The following is a 23,501-nucleotide window of genomic DNA, read 5'->3' as shown; positions in this document are numbered from 1 at the left end:
ATATACTAATGGCCAAGCTAGGCTACTCACAAATGGCACCCTCAGAAATAGACTACTCATTTTCTGAAGTAGAAGACAGGGGTGTCCCCTCTGCCTTGCTTTGATTAATCTAACAAAAGACCCGCTCTAACAATAGGGGGTCTATTTGTGATTTTTTTTTAATATAAAAATATTTATTTTAGTACCATGCTGTTTGATTCTTTTAGTGTGCCATTGTTAAAAGAGTGTCAATAGTACCATTTAAAGCTACAGAGTCCGTTGACAGAATCATCAAAAAATAGAAAGAATGTAGCACTTGGGATTGGATTAGTACACATAAACTTGTTGAAGTACAAGCCCTTGGCAGCTGAAAGTGTTTGGGGTTTGTTGTTTTTACTTAAGATAAAATCTGGTTGGAAAGCCCTGCTATAATATGCTACTGAACCCACCTTGCCTTACTGGATATGTTATTAAACACACTGTCCTAAAGCAGAAACTTCTTCACCAAATATAAATCTCTACGACTCTAATGGGTGAAAAAAATTGTCACGTGTCAATAATTTGTCACGCATAGACCTCAATGCATTTTGGCAAATTTTCGCCTATCACTAGTGTTCTCCTTTTGGTCTGATGGAAGGGGTGTGATTATGAATCTCAGAACCTTTGAAAATGTAATGGTTCCTTTTATATATTTTTTGAAAAGTGCTGCTGAGTAGTACAAGTAAATTCTTGGGTTTTCCACTTACGAGAGCTTTCCGTAATTTGGAGGATTGTGAATTAGGTTTTTTTTCAATTCTCTTTTTTATTATATTTTTTACATATTTTAAAGCACTGCGTATCTTGACAGCGCTATATAAATAAATGATGATGATGATGATATTTAAAATGTAGTGGTACAGAAAAGAAATTAGGCATCAAGAAAAATGTATAAAATCAAATACAGTCCTTGCAATCATATAGAAGCAGAAAGAAAAAAGAGCAATCCAACTTCAACTTATTTTAATATGTGTACTTCCATAGTACATCGCATTAGTGCATTAGAGTCCTACTCTCTATCATTATTTATTCGCCATTACTTCACCTTGAAGTGTTAAGAAGACAATTACCTTAGAGTATATAAGAGAGTTTTTTAAAGTTAATATCTTATTACTACAGATTTTTATATTTCACTTCCATATCTTTAAATATTGTATTTCAGTGAGAGTAAAAGAGACCTCTATACTTATATGTTTTGTATACCTAAAGAATAGGTTTATTTAGTACATTTCCCTAATTTTACATTTTCCTGAATTTTACACAATTTCTCCTGGTCCCTTGAAAATGTAAAATTGGGATTTTACTGTACCTAATTTCAGAGTTAATAACACTCACTTCTCAAGACCAACCAGGTATCATCAGACCATGTAACAACCACAAATTGAGTAACAGCATTGGAAGAGTACTTTAGGAAAATATACTGAGCTGAGGAACCACCTGAAGACTTTATCAGTCTTATGTTGCAAAAAGCCAAAATATTAGAAATAGACCAGACAAAGATGGAGATGCTTAACTCACTAATAACAACAGCAGGGATATCGGGCATAATTAAAATAACTGGCCGTGCATAAATCACCCGGATTGTTTCACAGCAGAATATTATGAAATACTGAACCCACACATGATACAACTATTAACGTCTATATATATATATATATATATATATATATATTAAAGGTTTTTCACCTTTAAAATGTATATTTAGTATGATGTAGAGAGTGTCTAAAACAATTTGCAGTTGGCTTTCATTTTTTATTTCTTTTTTTTTGTTATTGCAATTTAAGCAATCTGGTTGCTAGGATGCAAATTACCCTAGCAACCAAGCATTGATTTGCATAAGAGACTGGAATATGAATAGGATAGAGCCTGAATAGAAACATAAGAAATAAAAAGTAACATTAACTATAAATGTGTAGCCTTACAGAACATTTGTTTTTTAGATAGGGTCAGTGACCCCTATTTGAAAGCTGGAAGTTAGAAGAAGGCAAATATTTCAAAAACTATACAAATGGAAAAAATAAAGGCCAAAGCAAAATATTCTTAGAATTAGCCATTGTATTACTAGTTAAAAGTTAACAGAATAGTGAACCACCCCTAACAAAGCACCAGCTAAGCTTTTACGCAAATGACAGTCAACATGGGGAATTAGGATGGCAATAACGACTACAATCATTTTTGCTAGGGACAATGAAAGTATTGGATTCCCATTGAGCCTTGAGACAGAGAGGCATTTGATAAAATGTTATGGCTATTTTACTTCAGTGTTCATATTAGATTGCTGGGTGACACACATATTGTATCAGAAAAATATACACTCATGTACAAACTAAGCTACTTATCAATGGCACCCTAACCAACCCAATAGACATAAATAGAGGTATGCCTCCTCTTCCTTCTTTTGTTTAACCTAACATTAGGCCCACTCCTTAGGCTCCTTTGAGATATGACAGCATTCCATGGCATCAAAATCGGATCACATAAAAACAAAACTTACAGCATTTTGTTAAATATAAAACAAAGCTGAAACAGGGCCTGCCACACTTCCTATCCTACATCCATCAATATGGCCAAGTCTTTGAGTATTGCATAATCATTGATGAATTTGAAATATTACTATTGAGTAATAAAGGGAACCCTGATGGTGTATAAAATAAAGCTTTAAATGGGCCAACAACAAAATCACTTACTTTAGCAGATAAACACAGAAGAATACACAAAATATAAATGCATATAACATCACATATTGCATACAGGAGATTGTACAGGAAACAAAATAATGACAAACACATCACATATTCTATGAAGAGAGAAAAGAACCCCAATTGCCTCTCACTCGTTCAGCGGTTCCTCAATTATTAGATTACCTGTTAAGTATTTATTGTGATTGTCAAATGGCAACCACTAACTAATTACAGTAAGTGCTTAATTTTACCCAAAGATAAATTATATTAAAGTGCAAGTGCAATATAATTCATTCTATTAAATATAACTAAAGATTAATAAATACTTAATTAATTACTTTCACACAAATTAATGACCTTATGATACAATGTGTTGTCTGGTACGTTGGTTTTGCATCCACAATCAATCTGATCAAAGATTCAATAAAGTGCTTCAAGTGCTGATATGATTGCTATTAAATGGCAATTACCAAAAATTCATCATTGCTTCAAAATTAATTTATTGTAAAGTGCTTAACAGTGCTAAGTAATAAATATTGATAAATAGGTAAAAATTCAATAGTTGATATAGTGAGGACCACAATTAATGGGATAAATTACTTTTAAAAAATACACATGATGCTCAGGTTAAAAAGTTTTAGCAAGAAAAGGAAATTAGAAGAGGTGGAGTTGTCCCAAAACTACTACCTAGTTGTTTGCTATCCCTGGGACACCACAAAGACAAAGGAGGCAGAGTATCCGGGACTGTGGTCTCGTAATTAATCTAAATCCTATTCTGAGAAAGAGCTGAATAACCCTAAAAAACCACAAATCCACAGGCTCTTGTGACTTTAGTAGCAGAGAAAAGAGAGATTACCGAGCATTGGTTGAAGTGAGTATCTTCCCCACCCCTTCTATTCCATTAATGGAATAGAAGGGGTGGGGAAGATACTCACTTCAACCAATGCTCGGTAATCTCTCTTTTCTCTGCTACTAAAGTCACAAGAGCCCGTGGATTTGTGGTTTTTTAGGGTTATTCAGCTCTTTCTCAGAATAGGATTTAGATTAATTACGAGACCACAGTCCCGGATACTCTGCCTCCTTTGTCTTTGTGGTGTCCCAGGGATAGCAAACAACTAGGTAGTAGTTTTGGGACAACTCCACCTCTTCTAATTTCCTTTTCTTGCTAAAACTTTTTAACCTGAGCATCATGTGTATTTTTTAAAAGTAATTTATCCCATTAATTGTGGTCCTCACTATATCAACTATTGAATTTTTACCTATTTATCAATATTTATTACTTAGCACTGTTAAGCACTTTACAATAAATTAATTTTGAAGCAATGATGAATTTTTGGTAATTGCCATTTAATAGCAATCATATCAGCACTTGAAGCACTTTATTGAATCTTTGATCAGATTGATTGTGGATGCAAAACCAACGTACCAGACAACACATTGTATCATAAGGTCATTAATTTGTGTGAAAGTAATTAATTAAGTATTTATTAATCTTTAGTTATATTTAATAGAATGAATTATATTGCACTTGCACTTTAATATAATTTATCTTTGGGTAAAATTAAGCACTTACTGTAATTAGTTAGTGGTTGCCATTTGACAATCACAATAAATACTTAACAGGTAATCTAATAATTGAGGAACCGCTGAACGAGTGAGAGGCAATTGGGGTTCTTTTCTCTCTTCATAGAATTAATTGAAAGTTACTGACTTAGGTCAGACCTCTGCCTCTGCCGTGGGACGAATTTAAGTTTATTTGGGATCACTTCGTTTTTGCAAACACATCACATATGTCATACTCTGCCTGCCCTATTCTCCCTGTATGTGCTATACTTGGCCTGTGTGTTCCATATTCTGCTTCCATGTGCTATCTATGTGTTCCATATTCTGTTTGCCCTACTCTAAATATGTGTGTCATTTTCTGTCTGCGCTACACTGCCTGTGTTCCAGAAGCCTTCCATACTGCCTGCCCTATTTTGCCTGTATGTGCAATACTCTGCCTGTGATGCCTGTGTGTTTCATATTCTGCCTGCCCAACACTATCTGTGCCCTACTCTGCCTGCCCTACACTGCCTGTGTGAGCCATACCCTTCCTGCCCTATTCTACTTGTGTTTGCTATACTCTACCTACCTTATTCTGCCATACTCTGCCTGTCCTATTCTGCCTAATTATGCCATACTCTTCTTGTGTGTTCCACATTCTGTTTGTCCTGTTCTGCCTGTATGTGGAATACTCTGATTACCCTACTATGTCTGTGTGCCATTCTTTGCCTGTCCTATTCTGCCTATATGTGCAATTCTGTGCTTGCACCACTAAGCCTGTGTGTGCTGTAATTTGTCAGTGTGTGCCATACTTTGCCTGCCTTATTCTTCCTGTATGTGCCATACTCTACCTGCCCTAGTCTGCCTATATGTGCAATAATCTATTTGCCCTAGTAAACCCATGTGTGCCATACTCTGCCTGACCATTTTTGCCTATGTGTGCCAAACTCTGCCTGCCCTACACTGCATGTGTGTGCTCTATGTTGCCTGCCCTATGCCATTTATGTGTTCCATATATCTGCCTGCCCTACTCTGTCTTTGTGTGTGCCTGCACTACCTTCCCTATTTTTCCTGTGTTTTCCATATTCTGCCTACCCCAATCTACCTGTTTGTGCCATACTCTGTGTGTGCCATACCCTGCCTGCTCTCCACTCACAATCCAAATAGTTAACATTGGATTGGATTAGTAACCATACACTTGTTGAAGAGCAACTTCTTGGCCTTTGGCAGCTGAAAGATGTTAGAGTTTGTGGCTTTGACTTAATCTGAAATGTATCGGCTGGAAAGCCCTACTACTAGACATGTTATTATATTAACTGTTCCAAAGTAGTAGATTCTTTCCCAAATATAAATCTAGAAACCAGGGCCCAATGTTACTTTGCTTGATCCCCATTATCACTAATAGCAGCCCTAACATATGATATATTCTATAAAAGCACCTAACACCTCCTAAAACAAACTGGTACTGACCGTTCCAATATAAACGTTTTAAAGTTGTAAACCTTATTTAGTACACATGCATTATTTCCCCCAAAATAAGTCCTTAGCATGTATGTGCTGCACTTACAGACCCCACCTTGCCTTACTGGAAAAGTTACTTTACACACTTTCAACATGATTAAAACCTGTATTTAGTAAAAATTCTAAATCATTTCCCATCATATATGTTCCTAGTGTATCTGTGCTACACTTACCTCTGATCTAAAGCAGCATCTGACAATCTTGTAACTGTCACAACTGTTTCCAACTGTCACTTTATAGTTCAACTACAGCTACAATCTGCAGGTTGGAAAGCCCCGCTCTAAAGTATTACAGATTCCTGCTTATCTTACTGAAAAAGTTACTATACACAATTAAAATATGATTTAGTACAAATGCAATGCCATTTTCCCTAATATGTGCCTCTAGTGCGTCTATGCTGTTCTTAACTCTGATCTAAAGCTGCAGTTGACAATCTTGTAACTTTCACTTTGCCATTCATCTACAGCTTCAATCTGTAGGTTGGAAAGCCCTGCTCTAAAATCTTACTGATTTCAGCTCCTAACTGGAGATATTACTATACACACTTTAAACATCAAAACATGATTTAGTACAAATGCAATGTCAGGAGGCATATTAGGTATCGTCAAACTGCACATGGATGCTTTTAGATCTGGGTTGGCGTGACAGCCTTGGGCTTTTGTTGAAACACAAGCTGCTCCCAGTGTCCCAATCAGCAAATTAACTAAAAAAAATCACTCTGACAAAAACAAAGACCAAAGGGCACATCCACATTCTAACAACTCTATGGTAAGATCCACCCCCTTGAAGTAAGGAAAATTAGTGGTGTCCCTACCTGGGAAAACTTCATTATGTTGAGCTGGCAGACTGATTGGCAGAAGCTGATGGGAGATAAAATCCTATTGCCTTCACTGCCTTCTCTTTCCAATAGTCGGTTTCTCCCACAGCCAGTACCAGGGCATGATGGGAAAGTGTTTAGCCAATCAGTAATGTGTCCTTAGATATGTGGTGGATGGAGCTTCATAGTCAATACCAGGATACTAGGAAAGAGAGCTTAACCAGTAAGGAAGTTGGGCTAAACCACTAACTAAAATAAGAAGGGGGGCAGTTAAGCTGTGAGTGCAGAAGTGTCAGAATCATTGCAAACATAATTCATGTTGTTGATGTCAGTTCTAGCCTGATAGGTAGATGTTATTGCATGCTGATAGCTGATCCCACTCTGTGGAGAGCCCAATTATGAACTGCTGGTAGATTTACAGTGTATTTACATGCCATAGGTAGTCCTGTCAAGTGGCACAGATTTAATATGATGGCCATTTTGATCTGATTATGGAAATCAGGAAATCCCCCAGTTTTCGAATATATGTTTATTTAGATAGATAGATAGATAGATAGATAGATAGATAGATAGATAGATAGCATGTAGATTGCTAGATTGAAGCTCAGCACCTTTGAAAACCCCATGGTACATTGGGTTGTTCAAGTAAAGGATCTATTCATGAAAATGCTCAGGACCTTGAGTTTTCCACTTGCATCACAAAAATATACACTCGTGTTCAAACTAAGCTACTCATAAATGGCATAATAACCAATCCAATAATTATAAATTGAGGTATGCCTCTTCTCTCTTCTTTTGTTTAACGTAACATTAGGCCCTCCCGTTAGGCTCCTTTGAGAAATGACAGCATTCCAAGGCATCAAAATCGGATCACATGAAACAAAGCTTACAGCATTTTGTTATATATTACAAAGCCGAAACAGGGCCTTCTATACATCCTATCCTTCATCCAACAATATAGATCAGTCTCTGGGTATTGCATAAACAATGCCTATAAAATATTACTATTGAGTTATAAAGGAAAACCCAAATGGTGTATAAAATACAGCTTTAAATGGGCCAACAACACAATCACTTACTTTAGCAAATAAATCCAGAAGAATTCACATAAAATATATGCATACAAAATCACATATTGCATACAGGAAATTCTTCAGGAAACCAAACGATGGCAAGCACATCACCTTTCTTTTGACAATCTATTAAAATTGCTCTCCAAAATATAGCTGCCACATTCTTTATCTACCCTTGCTAAATAGCCCAGACTTTCAGAGTGGACAATCACTTACAGCAATGCTGTCCAATTTATATGGTACAGAGGGCCGGAATTTTTCTAATCGACATGGTGGAGGGCCAATAATGGAAGCCACTCCCTGTTTATAGACCACACCCACTTTAAACCACACCCATGTTACCGCAAGACCATGTCCATATTAATAGCACACCAAAAAAACATACGGTTAGTGCTCACTGCAGGGATCAGGGCTGGAACTAGGGGTAGGTAGAGTAGGCGGCTGTCTAGGACGCCACTATTGAGGCGCACAATTTTAATGTTTTGTTTATTTCATTTTTTCAAGTAGTGTTCATTTATTTAATCATTTGTTTCAGTAATCATGGTCACACAGTTGGGTGGAACCCCCCTCCTTCACTTTCTCCCTCTTGCCAGCAAGTAAAGCTCCTTCTGTGCAGTGTAGCAGTGCAGTGCGACATGCGTATACCCGTCAAAGACATCACTGATGCTATTGGGTGGCAGAGAGAGACAGAGAGCTGGCGGCCTGCTTGGTGTGGCTCCCGGTTGCTGCTCTCAGCCTTGCACAGTTGCACTGAACTGAAGACATTCTTTCTATTACTGTGAAAGTGTGAAGCTTCCTGCTGGCACAGCCAGGTACAGATTTGGGGTCCATATGTTTGCTGTTGCTGCTGGGCTGGGCACTGGCACAGGTACATAAATACTTGGTGGCAATTTGATGTGATCAGATTTATTTTTGGCTGCTGCTGGCACAGGTACAGATTGGGGGCAATATGATGGCTGCAGTGCTGGAGGGCTGTATGATGGATGGCTGCTAGGCTTGCTGGTACAGGTATGGGGAGGGCAGTATAATGGATGGCTACTGCCACAGGTACAGGGTGGGCTGTATTATGGATGGCTGCTGGTACAGGGGGCAGTAATATAAATGAAAAAGTGTTGAACATTTTCTTATGTTAAAAAAGTTGTCATATTAAAACATACCCTTATATCCATATGCCTCCTCCCCTGTGTATAATACAGTACCCCAGCATATGATTAAACACCTTAGGGGCCCCTAACAATAATTTTTAAATGCTAACAAACCCCCAGAACAAATACCAGGCTTGTGTTCCATAGGGATCATAGGTCAGGCAAGAGTATGGCAAACACAGGGTACAAAGAGCAGACAAAGTATGGCGTACACACAGGGAGCATATGGAAGACAGAACAGTACAGGACCAGGACCAGTATAATATGTACTACATACAGTGACACAGTGCTAGTGCCCCATTAGCATTTTGAATAAGGTGTGAACAATACAGGGCTTTAGGATATAAACAATAGAGGTGTGACAGGTATGAACAATACAGGGGATTAGTGATGGGCAAATTTATTCCCCAGGCGCGAATTTGCGTGATTTTCCATCAGCAAATAAATTCGAAAAACCCCTGTGAAAATTCGCTGACGCCGCAGTCTGAAAAAACAGACGCCAGAATCAAAAATGAGACGCCAGAGTCATTTCGCAAATTTTTCACCATTTCGCTGGAAATTCTAGCATTTTTCAGCGAATCGAAACGGCGCAAATTCGCCCATCACTACAGGGGATTAGTCTGAATTTGATGTTTAAACAATGCAGGGGCCAGTTAATCTCTGTAGTGATACCTTTTAAACCTTACAAATGGTAAACAGACACAGCAAGCAGACTTTGATGTGGAGGGCCACATGAATGGGGGTTGCGGGCCGCCAGTTGGACAGCCCTGATTTACAGTATACAAGGAATGTAACAGGGAAGGGGTGACAACTATATGACAACTCACACTTACTGGGAACCAAAAAACACTTACAAAGGCACAAATGCAGAGTATCCCTCCTTATCCAAAAACATTTTTCCTTTCTTCAAACACAAACGTTTACCACTAGAACTATTAAGTGTCCGTCTGCTGTAGTCTGGAGCCATATGCAGCCTGTGCCCCCCCGTGTGGCCCTCCTTTAAAATCTGGATGCTGTGACTGTTCACCTTTGTATAAGCTTTAAAAGGTTTAAGAATTTAGATTAATTGACCCCTGCATTGTTCACACATCAGATTCAGAATGTAAAAGTCCTGCATTGTTATTCATACCTGCAATCCCCTGTATTGTTCACACCCATAAGGGTTGGGGCAGACGGGGAGAATTAGTCGCCTGACGACTAATCGCCTCTTCTGCGGGTGACAATCTCCCCGAACTGCCTTCCGTCTGCCTGGTTGAATGAAGAATTGCCTGCGCTGCTCAGAAGAGGCGATTAGTCGCTCGGTGACAAAATCTGCGCTGCTCAGAAGAGGCGATTAGTCGCTAGGTGACAAAATCTCCCCGAATCTACCCGTCTGCCCCAACCCTAAAACCCTGTATTGTTCACACCTGTAAAGTCCTATATTGTACACATCTCAGACTATAATGGCCCACATTGTTCTTCTATTAACAACTCAAACTGTAGGAGCAGTGCTGGCATTGTGCCACTGTACATAGTACAGTATGTATTGTTCATCTTAGGGTCAGTCCACATGAGAAGATTTGGGGAGATCAGTCGCCCCAGCGGCAATCTCCCCAAACTGCCTTCCCCCTGCCCTCCGCCGGCTGATAGGGTTTCCTGCCTCCTTTGCTGTTCTGCTTGTGTGTAGAATGTAGATTGATAGATTGAAGCTCAGCACCTTTAACAACCCCATGGTACATTGAGTTGTTCAAGTAAAGGAAAAATTAATGAAAATGCTCATGTTCAAACTAAGCTACTCATAAATGGCCTGTATGTGCCATATTTTGCCTGCCCTATGCTATCTATGCATGCCATATTCTGCATGTGTGTGACACACACTTCTTGCCCTATGCTGCCTGTTTTTCCATAGTCTGCCTTCCCTATGCTAAGTGTGCCATACCCTGCTTCCACATGCTATCTGTGTGTTCCATATTCAGTCTGTCCTACTCTACATATGTGTGCCATTTTCTGTTTGCCCTACACTGCCTGTGTTCCACATTCTGCCTTCCCTACTGCCTGTCCTATTCTGCCTGTTCAATACTCTGCCTGCGCTAATTTTCCTGTGTTTGACATATTCTGCATATTCTATTCTGCCTGTGTGTGCCATGCTTTGCCTGCCCTATGCTGCAGGTGTGCGCCATGCTCTGCCTATGTGTGCCATACTCTGCTTGTCCTATGTTACCTGTGTGTTCCATATTGTGCTTACCCTATGCTGCCTTTATGTTTCATATTCTGACTTCCCTATTCTGCTTGTGTTTTCTATACTCTACCTGCCCTATTCTGCCATACTCTGCCTGTGTGTGCCATACTCTGACTGTCCTATTCTACCCTTATGCAGAATACTCTGCTTCCCTACTATGCCTGTGGGTGTGCCCTACTCAGTCATTGTGTACCCTACTCTGCCTGCTCTATTCTGCCTGTATGTACAATAATCTGCTTGCCCTACTAAACCTGTGTGTGCCATTCTCTGCTTGCCTAATTTTGCATGTGTGTGCAATACTCTGCCTGCCCTCTACTGCATGTGTGTGCTATGCTCTGCCTGCCCAATGCTGTCTGTGTGTGCCATACACCACCTTCCCTGTGCTGCCTGTGTTTTCCATATTCTGCTAACCCCAATCTACCTGTTTGTGCCATATTCTGCCTGTTTGTGTCATACACTTCTTGCCTCTATGCTGCCTGTTTGTGTCATACTCTTCTTGCATCTATGCTGCCTGTTTGTGTCATACTCTTCTTGCCTCTATGCTGCCTGTGTGTTCCATATTTTCCCTGACCTGTTCTTCCTGTGTGTAAAATACTTTGCTTGCCCTACAATGCCTATACAGTATGTGCCATACTCTGTCTGTGTATGCTGTACCCTTTGAGTGTGTGCCATACATTGCCTGCCCTATTCTGCTTGTATGTGCCATACTACCTATACTCCCCTATTCTGTATGTGCAATACTCTGCTTGCCCCACTTAACCTTTGTGTGCCATACTCTGTCTGCTCAATTTTGCCTATGTGTTCCATATTGTGTCTGTCCTATGCTGCCTGTGTGTTTGTATCCTTCCTGCTCTACTCTATCTATGTGCCCTATTCTGCTTGCCCTATGCTGCCTGTATGTGCCATACCCTGCCTGCCCTATTCTGCCATACTCAGCCTGTCCTATACTGCCTTTTTTTTGCCATGCACTTCCTGTCTGTGCCACATTCTGTTTGCCCTACTCTGCTTATGTGTGGCATACTCTGTCAGTGTATGCCATACTTTGCCTGTCATATTCTGCCTGTATGTGAAATAATGTGCTTGCCCTACTAAACTTGTTTGTGACATACTCTGCCTGCCTAATTTTTCCTGTGTGTGCCATACTCTGCCTGCCCTACACTGCATGTGTCTGCTATACTCTGCCTGCCCTACGCTGTCTGTGTGTTCCATATTCTGCCTGCCCTACTCTGTCTGTGTGTGCCATATACTATCTTCCCTATGCTGCCTGTGTTTTCCATATTCTTCTTACCACAATCTACCTGTTTGTGCCATACTCTGCCTGCCCTGTTCTCCCTGTATACGTTACCTGTGTGCTCCATATTTTGCCTGCCATACTCTGTCTGTGTCCCATGCACTACCTTCCATGTGCTGCCTGTGTTTTCCATGTTCTACCTACCCCATCTACCTGTTTGTGCCATAATCTGCTTGTGTGTTCTATACACTGCTTGTTGTATGCTGCCTGTGTGTTCTATATTCTGCCTGCCCTAGTCTGCCTATGTTCCACATTGTGCCTGCCCTACTCTACTTGTGTGTGCCATACTCTGCCTGCCCTGTTCTCCCTGTATGTGCTATACTTTGCCTTTGTGTGCCATACTCTACCTGCCGTATTCTACCTGTATGTGCAATACTCTGCTGGCACTGATCTGTCTGTTTGCCATACTCTGCCTGTTGTATTCTGCCTGTATGTGCCATAATCTGTGTGCCCCATGCTGACTGTGTGTCCCATACTCTGCCTGTGTGTGCCATTCTCTGTTTGCCCTGTGTTGCCTGGGTTTTCCATATTGTGCCTGCCATACCCTGCATGTGTGTTTCATATTTTTTCTGCCCTGCCCTGACTGCTCTATGCTCCCTGTGTGTGCCAACCCCTGCCTGCCCTCAACTCACAATCAAAATAGTTAACATTGGATTGGATCAGTAACCATACACTTGTTGAAGAACAACTTCTCAGGTGTGTGCTTTGTTGCTTTGACTTAATCAAAAATCTGCAGGTTGGAAAGCCTGCTACTGGACATGTTATGATATTCACTGTTCCAAAGCAGTAGATTCTTCCCCAAATATAAATCTAGGTACTAGGGCCCAATGTTACTTTACTTATGTGCCCTCCATCACTAATAGCAGCCCTAACGTATGATATATTCTATAAAAGCACCAACATCTCCGGGTGACCATTCCAATCTAAATGATTTAAACCTGATTTAGTACACATGAATTATTTTCCCCAAAATGTGTCCCTAGCATGTCTGTGCTGCACTTACTGACTCCACCTTGCCTTACTAGAAAAGTAACTTTACATACTTTCAACATGATTAAAACCTGATTTAGTACAAATTCCCAGATTTCCCATCATATGTGCTCCTAGTGTGTCTGTACAATTCCCAGATTTCCCATCATATGTGCTCCTAGTGTGTCTGTACAATTCCCAGATTTCCCATCATATGTGCTCCTAGTGTGTCTGTACAATTCCTAGATTTCCCATCATATATGTTCCTAGTGTGTCTGTACTGCACTTACCTCTGATCTAAAGCTGCATCTGACAATCTTGTAACTGTCACTAGTGTTTCCAACTGTCACTTTGTATTTCAACTACAGCTACAATCTGCAAGTTGGAAAGCCCTGCTATAAAGTGTTACTGATTCCAGCTTGTCTTACTGAAAAAGTTACTATACACACTTAAAACATGATTAAAACCTGATTTAGTACAAATGCAATGCAATTTACCCTAATATGTGTCTTTAGTGCATCTATGCTGCCAATAACTCTGATTTGAAGCTGCATCTGACAATCTTGTAACTGTCTCTTTGTAGTTCAACTACAGCTACAATCTGCAAGTTGCAAAGCCCTGCTCTAAAGTATTACTGATTCCAGCTTGTCTCACTGGAGATATAACTATACACACTTTAAACATTAAAACATGATTTAGTATAAATACAATGTCAGGGGAAATAGAAGTTATCGTCAAACTGCACATGGATGCTTTTAGATCTGGGTTGACATGACAGCCTCTGGCTTCAGTTTCAATGCAAGCTGTTCCCAATGTCCAAATCCGCAAATTGGGGATGTAACTAAAAATGACTCTGACAAAAACCTAAGACCAAAGGGCACATCCCCAATCCATCAACTTTATGGTAAGATCCACCCCCTTGAGGTAAAGGATTTTGGTTGTGTCCCTACCTGGGAAACTTCATTATGTTGAGCTGGCAGACTGATTGTCAGTAGCTGATGGGAGATAAATCCTATTCGCTTTACTGCCTTCTCTTGCAAACATTCAGTTTCTCCCACAGTCAGTACCAGGGCATGATGGGAAAGTGTTTAGCCAATCAGGAAGGTGTCCTTAGACATATGGTGGATGGAGCTTCATAGTCAATACCAGGACACTAGGAAAGAGAGACTAACCAGTAAATAAGTTGGGCTAAACCACTAGCTAAAATAAGAAGGGGGGCAGTTAATCTTTGAGTGCAGAAGTTTCATAATCATTGCAAACATAATTCATGTTGCTGGTTTCATTGTTAGCCTGATAGGTACAGGTATGGGGCCTGTTATCCAGAATGCTTGGGACCTGGGACTTTCCAGATAACAGATAACACTTTCCATAATTTGGATCTTTGTACCCTAAATTACTAAAACATCATGTAAATATTAAATAATCCCAACAGCCTAGTTTTGCTTCCTATAAGGATGAATTATATCTTATTTTCAATCAAGGCAATGTCTTAGTATTACAGAGAAAAAGTAAAATCATTTAAAATGTTTGAATTATTTGGATAAAATTATGTAATGGCCTTCTGTAATAGTGTTTTCTGGATATCGGGTTTCCTGATAACTGATCCCATATCTGTAGTTATTACATGCTGATAGCTAATCCCACTCTGGATAAGCTCAATTATGTTATGTGCTTAATTTGTTTTATTTGTTGTTTATAAAAACCAAACCACCAACATGGATTTGTGTTGCTTAGTTGTTATCAAGTTCAAGGTACTGTTTTATTATTACAGAGAAAATAGAAATTATTTTAAAAATTCAAACTGACGGTTTAAGAATAAACTCTAAAGCTGATGGTCTTCCCATTAAAACAACTGGAATCCCATACCTGAACTATGAATTGGTGTAATTTACTCAATCCAATGGGAAGCTTGTGAATTGTTTTTTAATTAAATTTTTAAAAAATATTTTAAGATGTTGGGGTAAAAAAATAAGAAAAGATTCTGGTGATCAAATAAATATATATAAACTCAAATACAGCCATTATAATCATATAGAAGCAGAAGGAAAAAATAATACAACAACAACATATTTTAGTATGTGTACTTTTTTATTAGTATATTGCATTAGTGCATTAGATAAATTATCTTGTGAGATTCGGTCCTATAAGATACTGTATTTTTACTTTAAGTTCATATTATCATATTTAAGTTTCCTTATCTTAAAATGAGCACAAGCTTTCTCTTTTTTTCTGCAATAATCTCCATAGATCTTAAATTCTCACTCACATTATACCAATCATCTACATTTATAATAATCTTTTGTTTAGTTAGTGGATCTGAGATTTCTCTTGAGGTATGTGTGCCATATATAGTGAATAAAGTACCCCTTATTGTAAAATAAAAGGATATTATAAGTCACTGAGGAGTTCCATAACCATTCGGCCGAGTGCTTTTACACAGGTCATGGAATTCCAAGGTTACTTCTAATATCCACATATTTTCCAAAAAGGGGTACTATTATTTATTATAATACACGAGTTTTAGTGAGTCAATTACATCACTACTCACCGTTTATAACTGATTACATCACTAGTCACCATTTATAAGGATATCATTTACAGGATATTCATGGCTTTTGTAACACAAATATAACTGATAGTATTGTTTCACCCTGTGCCTGCATAGTTGTGATATTACTCCTTTAACCTGTGCCAAAAGTCACCCTTTCACAGTTTTCCCAAATATTGAAATATGATCCTTTTTCTCTTAACACCTTTAACATAAGTCTGTGGTGCCATATATATATATATAAATGTGTGTGAAATAAAAAGTAAGATACTCTGACTGTATAACTATTAATAAACAGAGCCCCTGGTCAGATCTCCAACACAGAATACATATAACATTTCCAGTTCATTTCTAAAGTATTGCTCCCTACCTTAATAATACAACAGCAGCAATGTTTGCTATAAATTAAATGCAAGCAGTGGCATTACTTGCCGGGGGAAAGAAACCATGGCTGCAGGGAACCCACAGACAGAGTAAGAAAAAAACCTGCGCCCCCCTTACAGGCAACGATCATCATTTGGACCCCCACCCATAGCCATTAATCCCTGTTCCAGACCCCCGTTTCTTGTTACAGACTAGCCATTTGCATATCTAGGGCTAAAGCTGGAGAAGAGAAGGCAAAGTTATACCACAAGTAAGGCAGCAACATCTCTGCTGAGCTCACCTTGTACCTAAATCAGTGGCCAACATGGTTGGCCACTTGGATGATCAGTTTCTAGTGATCATTTTAAACATCTCCACTGGTTTATAAGCCTCACAAATTTACAGATTTCAACAACCTGGACTGGCTCAAAAGGATCATCTTTTCTAAAAGGGTGCAGTTTTGGTGTCTTGGAGCAGATTGTGGGCAAGGTTTTTGGTCAGGAAACCATGATGCCTGATCATCTGGATATACATGATACAGGTATGGGATCCGTTGTCCAGAAACCCATTATCCAGAAAGCTCAGAATTACGGAAGTCAGTCTCCCATAGTTTTAGTCCAAAATAATCCAAATTAATCCAAATTTTAAAAATGCTTTAATTTTTCTGTAATTTTATTAAAACAGTACCTGATACTTGTTTTTTTAAAACTTCAGTTTTATTTGCAATATTTGAGAAAGAGAAATAGACATGCAATAACATATATGACAGCAGAGTGTTATGCTTTCTCGCAGGTAGTTACACAGAAATTTGCCAAACACAAAAGGCTAGTGATAACCCCTGCACGTTTAACAGGGTTATCCCCGCTACACTAGCCTGTGTTGCTATTATTGGGAGAGCTGCCGACCCCTCCAGCCAACACTGGGCAATTATCACCAGGAGAGAACCTTAGGGGAAATAGGGATTTTTTTGCTTCTCGGCAGGTAGTTGACATCACGATCCGATAAGTATAATTGCATATAAAACCAACATCAAACAAGTAAACACGTCAGCTATTACAGGACAGAAAAAATGGAAAGAAAAAGCACAATGTGTTATTATACCCTCAAGAGTCTATTAGGTTGGGTATAAGTATCCATAAAAGTGAACCAGTCACCCCAGATTTCAAGATGCAAATCCAAAGTGTTATCTCTCTCTGCCGCCCCTATCTCCAAGTTACCTCTAAGGTTAATTGGGCTATGCATTCCAGCAACATAGGAGTCGTAGCAGTCTTCCAGTATTTGGCTATGAGGGTGGTAGTGGAGTTGAAAACATGAAACATCAATTTCCTAGTGCTCTTGGCTATTCGTATCAGGTAGATTTGTAGCAGGGCCACTTCCGGGACCATAGGAAGATGCTGTTTGAGCAGTTGAGAGAGCAATTGAAAGATGTGTTGCCAAAAGGTCGAGATTATGTGGCAGTTCCACCACATATGCAGTAAGGTGCCCTCTTGTCCGCACCCTCTCCAGCAATTTTTAGGGTAAGTCGATACAATTCTTGCCAGCTTGTCTGGGGTGAGATGCCACCTATAAATCAGCTTGATATGGGCCTCTCTGTGATTGGTGCATTTGGTTGCTCCTTGTGGTGCAGTCAGTACATTCCGCCATTGCTGTATAGTATAAGTTTTGGGAGGTCCTGCTCGCCATCTGATCATATATGGCAACTTATTATCTAGGTTTTGGGCCAACACTTGCTTATAATATTCTGAAATAAGTCGTTTCCCATGCCACGCTTTGTTGCATAGGTATTCCATATTAGTTTTGAGTCGACTCTTTTTATAGTCCTTATTTTGGGAAAGGAGCCAGTGTGTAATTTGAAGGTAAGTATAGTTATCTCGCGGAGTTAAAGAATATTTGTCAGATAGTCTCTGAAATGATTCTAGGGAATTAGCAAAATACAAGTCTTGGAGTTGTACGATTCCAGCTTCCAGCCAAGATGATATCCGAATCTGTGGAATAAGTTTAGGTAAAGCTGAAAGTGGAAACAACGGAGAGGGGAATGACCCAAAATGAAGTCTGGTAGCCATATGGTGCCATATTTGTAAGGTATACCTGGAGGTGGCCAGGAGTAGGTTGATGGAGGGCCTAGAAGTTTTGTTGAGCCAGAAATATTGTGTAAGCTGGTGGTTGTCCGCATAACCCGATTCCAGATCGACCTATTTTTTGTGTCCTGATGGGGCATGCATTCGGATAGCCGATTTCAGTACCGTAGCAGTGTGATAAGCCTTAATGTTAGTTATACCAAGACCCCCGGAGGTCCTAGGGTACTGGGTGATTTGGAATTTAATCCTGGGATGTTTGTCTTGCATATGAACCTATTAATCGTTCGTTGCAAGGTTTGGAGGTATGTGGGGGGCAGAGAGATTTGAAGTGTTCTGAATAGGTATAAAATCTGAGGGAGAAGATCCATTTTGGTTGCCACTATGCGGCCAAGCCCATGAGATATGTTCAGTGCGCCACTTAGTACAGTCCTGGATTACCTTGTGCAACAGTGGTTGTTAGTTCAACTTGTAAATATCATCAGGATTTTTTGGCAGCTTAACCCTAAATAGGTAACATAAGAATCACGCCATTCAAGTTAATTGATTGTTTGAGAGCATCCAAGGTGGGCTGTGGAATGTTTAAGGGTAGTGCTTGTGTCTTAGAAGTATTTATTTTGTACCAGGAGACCTGTTGGAACATTTGAAGGCAGCGCAGAACATTTGGAATGGTTACTGTTGGGTTGGTTAATGCCAATGAAATATCGTCGGCAAAGAGTCCAATTTTGTGGGCCCCTGCTTGGGTAACTAGGCCATTAATATCTGGGTTTAATCTGATTACATGGGCCAGTGGTTCAACCATAAGAGCAAATATAAGAGGCGAAAGTGGGCACCCCTGGCGAGTGCCGTTGGTGATGTGGAAGGCGTCCGAGAGGGTCCCTGAAATATGAACTTTGGCAGATGGTGTAGAATAGAGGGGCTGAATGCAAAATGTTTGAGAGTCTCTCGCATATATAACCAGTGGACCCTGTCGAACGCCTTCTCAGCATCCAAAGAAAGAAGGACTGTGGGTTGTTTGGTCTGTTTGATTATGTGCGATAAAGATTGAAACCTTCTGGTGTTGTCTGATCCCTGTCTCCCCAGAATAAAACCCACCTGGTCATTATCGATTAAGGATGGAAGTACATTAGCAAGTCTGGATGCTAGAATCTTGGCATAAAGTTTCAGGTCAGTATTCAATAGGGCGATAATTTTGGCATAAGTCTGGAGATTTGCCTGGTTTCGGGATCGTCACTATGTGGGCCAAGAGAAAACTGAGGTTTAATGTAAGGCGGACATCTTTGACATATTGGCGGATTGTCTCTCGTGTGGGTTGGGATTCTGAGGGGTCGTTTTATAAATTATATAATTTAGAATAATAGGAAGCAAAGTGGTCAGCTATATTCTTAGGGTCCGTTAATTTGGCCTGGGGGGTCGAAATAGAAGCTATCCGTACCTTAGCCTGTCTATGTTTTAATTGTGAGACTAGGAGTTTATTAGCCTTATTGCCTGTAGTGTAGTAGTATTGTTTCAATAATTTCAATCTATGTTGTGTTTTGGCAAATGAAAGATCATTTAGCTTGGTTCTAGTCTCAGACAGCTGTTGTTGGACTTCGGGGATAGGTTGAGTCAGAAATTGACGTTGCAAGTCGTGAAGTTGCTGCTCTAGTAGGATTTGTAGATTGGTACCCTGGGATCTATATCTTTTGGCTAAGGAGATTATTTCACCCGAATAACCGCTTTATGTGCCAACCATAGGTTTTGGGGGTCCATATCAGGCTGTGCATTCTCTTGGAAGTATTGCTTAATTTTTATCTTCTATCGTTTGTTTAAAGTCTGCCTTATTATGTAACGATTCGTTAAGTCTCCAGGAACTAATACCCCGTTTATTGTAGTCTGGCCAAAGCTCCACACACACAGGGGCATGATCTGACCAGGTTCTGAGGCCTATCCAGGTTTTGGAAATTTGTGCTGTCGTTTGGGGATCTGCTAGAATAAGATCTATTCTCGTGTGGGTGGCGTGTCTAGGGGAATAATAGGTAAATTCCCGGTCTCCCGGGTGTTTAGCTCTCCAAACATCTATAAGGGCTTGATAGTGCAGGGTTTCTCTAAACTTTTTCGCCTGGGTATAGGAAGATGTGGGAGTCGAGAATGTGGCGGTCCTAAGGACATCTATGGTGGGGTCTGGTGTTGCATTAAAATCCCCTGCAACTATACACCTGCCCTTTTTGTGCTGCGCTAGTTTCGTTAGAGTGGCTGATAGAAAACGGACTTGGTGGTCATTCGGCGCATAAATGTTAATTATCGTGAAATCAGTGTTACCCAGTCTACATTGTAATAGCAAATATCGGCCCGAGGGGTCGACGACCACCTTAGACACCCGCGATGGCACTTTAGCGCTTATGAGGATGGAAACTCCTTGGTTTTGTTAGGTGAGTAGGCATGAAAGCTGTGAGGAAATTTCTTATTGAGGAATGATGGTGGTTTAAGTTTGCAAAAATGCGTTTCTTGATAAAACAAAACATCAGCTCTCACGCGAAAGGCATCGTGTAATGCCTGGTTACATTTGTGAGGGGAGTTCAATCCGCTGGCATTTAAAGAGTAGAAGCGTACCAGTGTCGAGGTAGCCGCCTATGCCCCTGGGTAATGTCAAACAGCAAAGAATAAGTACATTTTACAAACACATCGTGAGAAATAGTGAGTGATAGCTGAACAAAACAAAGTAAACTAGACTTAAACTTCAAATAACCATGGCAATGAAAATACTTTTGCCTAACTGTTGCTGGTTGTAGGTGGTATCCATAGGAGGGACCACCGAAAGTGACTCCTCGATCCTTGTCGTAGGAGTCTTGGGGGTGGCTAACGTAGAATGAATAATAGGGTAACATAACCAAGAGATCTATTGAGAACCCATTTCTGGATTGTATTACCAGGTATCATCGTTGAGAAGACAGGACAGTGATCCATACTCGTATTAGCCATTAGGAATAGTGTTCCATATTTTAGAGACTTTGCTGGGTGTGGGGTGAGGTGAGTCTCTCCTGATGCGGCGTTGTTCCGCAGGCGGGATAGGGATGTTCCATCGAGCAAGCACCTTCTTTGCTTCGTCGTGGGACGAAAGTGTAGTCGGTGTCCCATTGCGGAGAATTATAAGTTTCACCGGGTACCCCAACGGTAAGGTATACTGTGTTGGCGGAGTAAAACTGTAATCTCCTGGAATGCCTTGCATTTCAAAAGCGTGGCTTTGGAAAGATCTGAGTAGACCTCAATCTGTTGAGAAGGTGGCGGCCAGTTCTCCTTTTGTCTGGCAGAGGCCAATAATTTATCCTTGGTTTGGAAAAACAGAAGTCTCACAATAACATCCCTGGGATTCTATGTATGCGGTCTATAGAGAGTACCAATGCATGAGCGTCTGGCATTATTGCCTAGAGTAGGCCTGTAAAGTAAGTCTCTAGGTCAGTAGCCTGAACTGCCTCCGGTACACCGCTCAGTCGCAAGTTATTTCTACGTGATCTGTCTTCGAGGTCATTTACCTTGTCTCGGAGTGCGTCGGCTTCAGTTTGCACTGTTGTACAGGATTCCACGAGATCATTGTGGGCCTCGGCAAACTATCCCAACTTTTCCTCTATGTGGGCTGTACGCTCGCCAATATCGTGGATTTCTCTTCTGAGATCCGTCGCCAGTTGTTTCAGGTCTCCCTGGAGTGTTGTTCTTAACTCCATCAGCATCTCTTTTATTTCTTGCGCTGAAGCAGGAGCCGCATCGACCTCCGAGGAGGGCATGGCCATCTGCGTAGGCGAAGGATCTCACGGCCTCTGTTCCAAAATGGCGGGGGGTGAGCCCCGTGGAGGAGAATGTGATCGCTGTGCAAAGTAAGCGGTAACCTTTTTGGTTTCCTTTTTTGGGTTCTTTTTCTGTCCCATGAATGAACGCTTCAAGTCCGCGGGTTTTGCTCACCCCTGTGCTAATGTGCCTGTCGTAGCTAGCAGGAGATGGTCTCGGTTAGTCGGAGCGCATTTAATCTGCGTCCATCTTGTGAGCTGTCAAGCTCCGCCCCCCCAACAGTACCTGATACTTGATCCAAACTTAGATATAATTAATCCTTATTGGAAGCAAAAACCAGCTTATTGGGTGTATTTAATGTTTATATGATTTTCTAGTATACTTGAGTATTGTCCAATATGGAGGACTGTGGGTAAAGAGCCAATTTAAAGAGACAAAAATAATTGGCTGGTGGTGAGGGCCAGTAATGGTGGACTGTCAAAGTAAGGGGCTGATTGGAGAAGGACAGAAATGGGGGGGGGGGTGGTGGTGAGGACCAAAGATAGGGCTGAAAGAAAGGGTCAGATGTAGCTTATCATAAATGGGGGAGCAATGGTGCCTAAGTTAGGGGTTGATGGAGAGGGTCAGAAATAGTTGCTAATGGAAATGGTAGACCTAGGCTATGGCAAAATTTAGGGGCAAGAAAAATGGGGGAGGGGGTTATTGGGGAGGGGCTTAATGTAGGGATTAGAGGTGAAGGCCATAGACTGATGAAGAGATCAGCATTTAGAGACCCAGAGTTAGGGGGCCAATGGTGAGGGCCAAGAATAGGAGCAGATGGAGATGGCTAAAAATGAGGGACAAGTGGTGAGGGCAATGAATAAGGGGCCAATGAGGGGACAGAAATTGGCAATCAGTGGTGAGGGTCAGAGTTCCTCAGAAAATTATAATAGAGCTGAGGGCTAGAAGACCAGGGGTGCTGGTAAGGACCTCACCCTCAAAAGCTATTAACTATATGTGAGAATTTGTCATTTTGTTTATCTGCAGGTTTGACCTTTTTTATCTTTCAGAACTGGACCTGAAAATGTGAGAATGCAAGAGTTATTGGAGTGGATATATACGCTGGATTGCTTTCTACCATATTGTAAGCAGCAATAGTCTAGGAACTATTTACCTTAATAGATAGTACTTATGCAGTGCACTGGTATATCTACTGTATGTATCTACTGTATGTGTGTTTTGTAACAAATAAGCATCCTGAAGTTATCCAGAAAGTAAAATAGTTGAACAAATGTATTTTATTGAAGCCTGTATTAGCCTTCTGAAGAGGGTGCAAAAATTATATCAGTTGTGCAAGTTTCTGCTTGAAGTTGTAGTTGAACTACAAGGAAGCACGCATAATGAAAAGAAAAGTACAGCAGTGCAGCACAACTGGGTGTAATTGTGAAAAATGTAATGTTAACATTGAGTGAGTGTGCACAAACATGAACCAAAATTATCCT

General features: G+C 40.4%; 1 long non-coding RNA gene across 1 annotated transcript in view; it reads left to right on the top strand.

Annotated features, from left to right (window-relative positions):
• Positions 1 to 23,143, top strand: part of LOC121393246 — a 69,458-nt gene extending 46,315 nt beyond the window's left edge. The window contains exon 4 of the long non-coding RNA XR_005960894.1: positions 23,070 to 23,143. This is a non-coding gene — a long non-coding RNA (uncharacterized LOC121393246). The remainder of the gene's footprint in view (positions 1 to 23,069) is intronic.
• Positions 23,144 to 23,501: the final 358 nt, after the last annotated feature.

The sequence above is a fragment of the Xenopus laevis genome, chromosome 4S, assembly GCF_017654675.1.
Source record: "Xenopus laevis strain J_2021 chromosome 4S, Xenopus_laevis_v10.1, whole genome shotgun sequence".
NCBI classification, from domain to species: Eukaryota; Metazoa; Chordata; class Amphibia; order Anura; family Pipidae; genus Xenopus; species Xenopus laevis.
The sequence above is the reverse complement of the archived record's forward strand: the minus strand, read 5'-3'. Positions and strand labels throughout refer to the sequence as shown.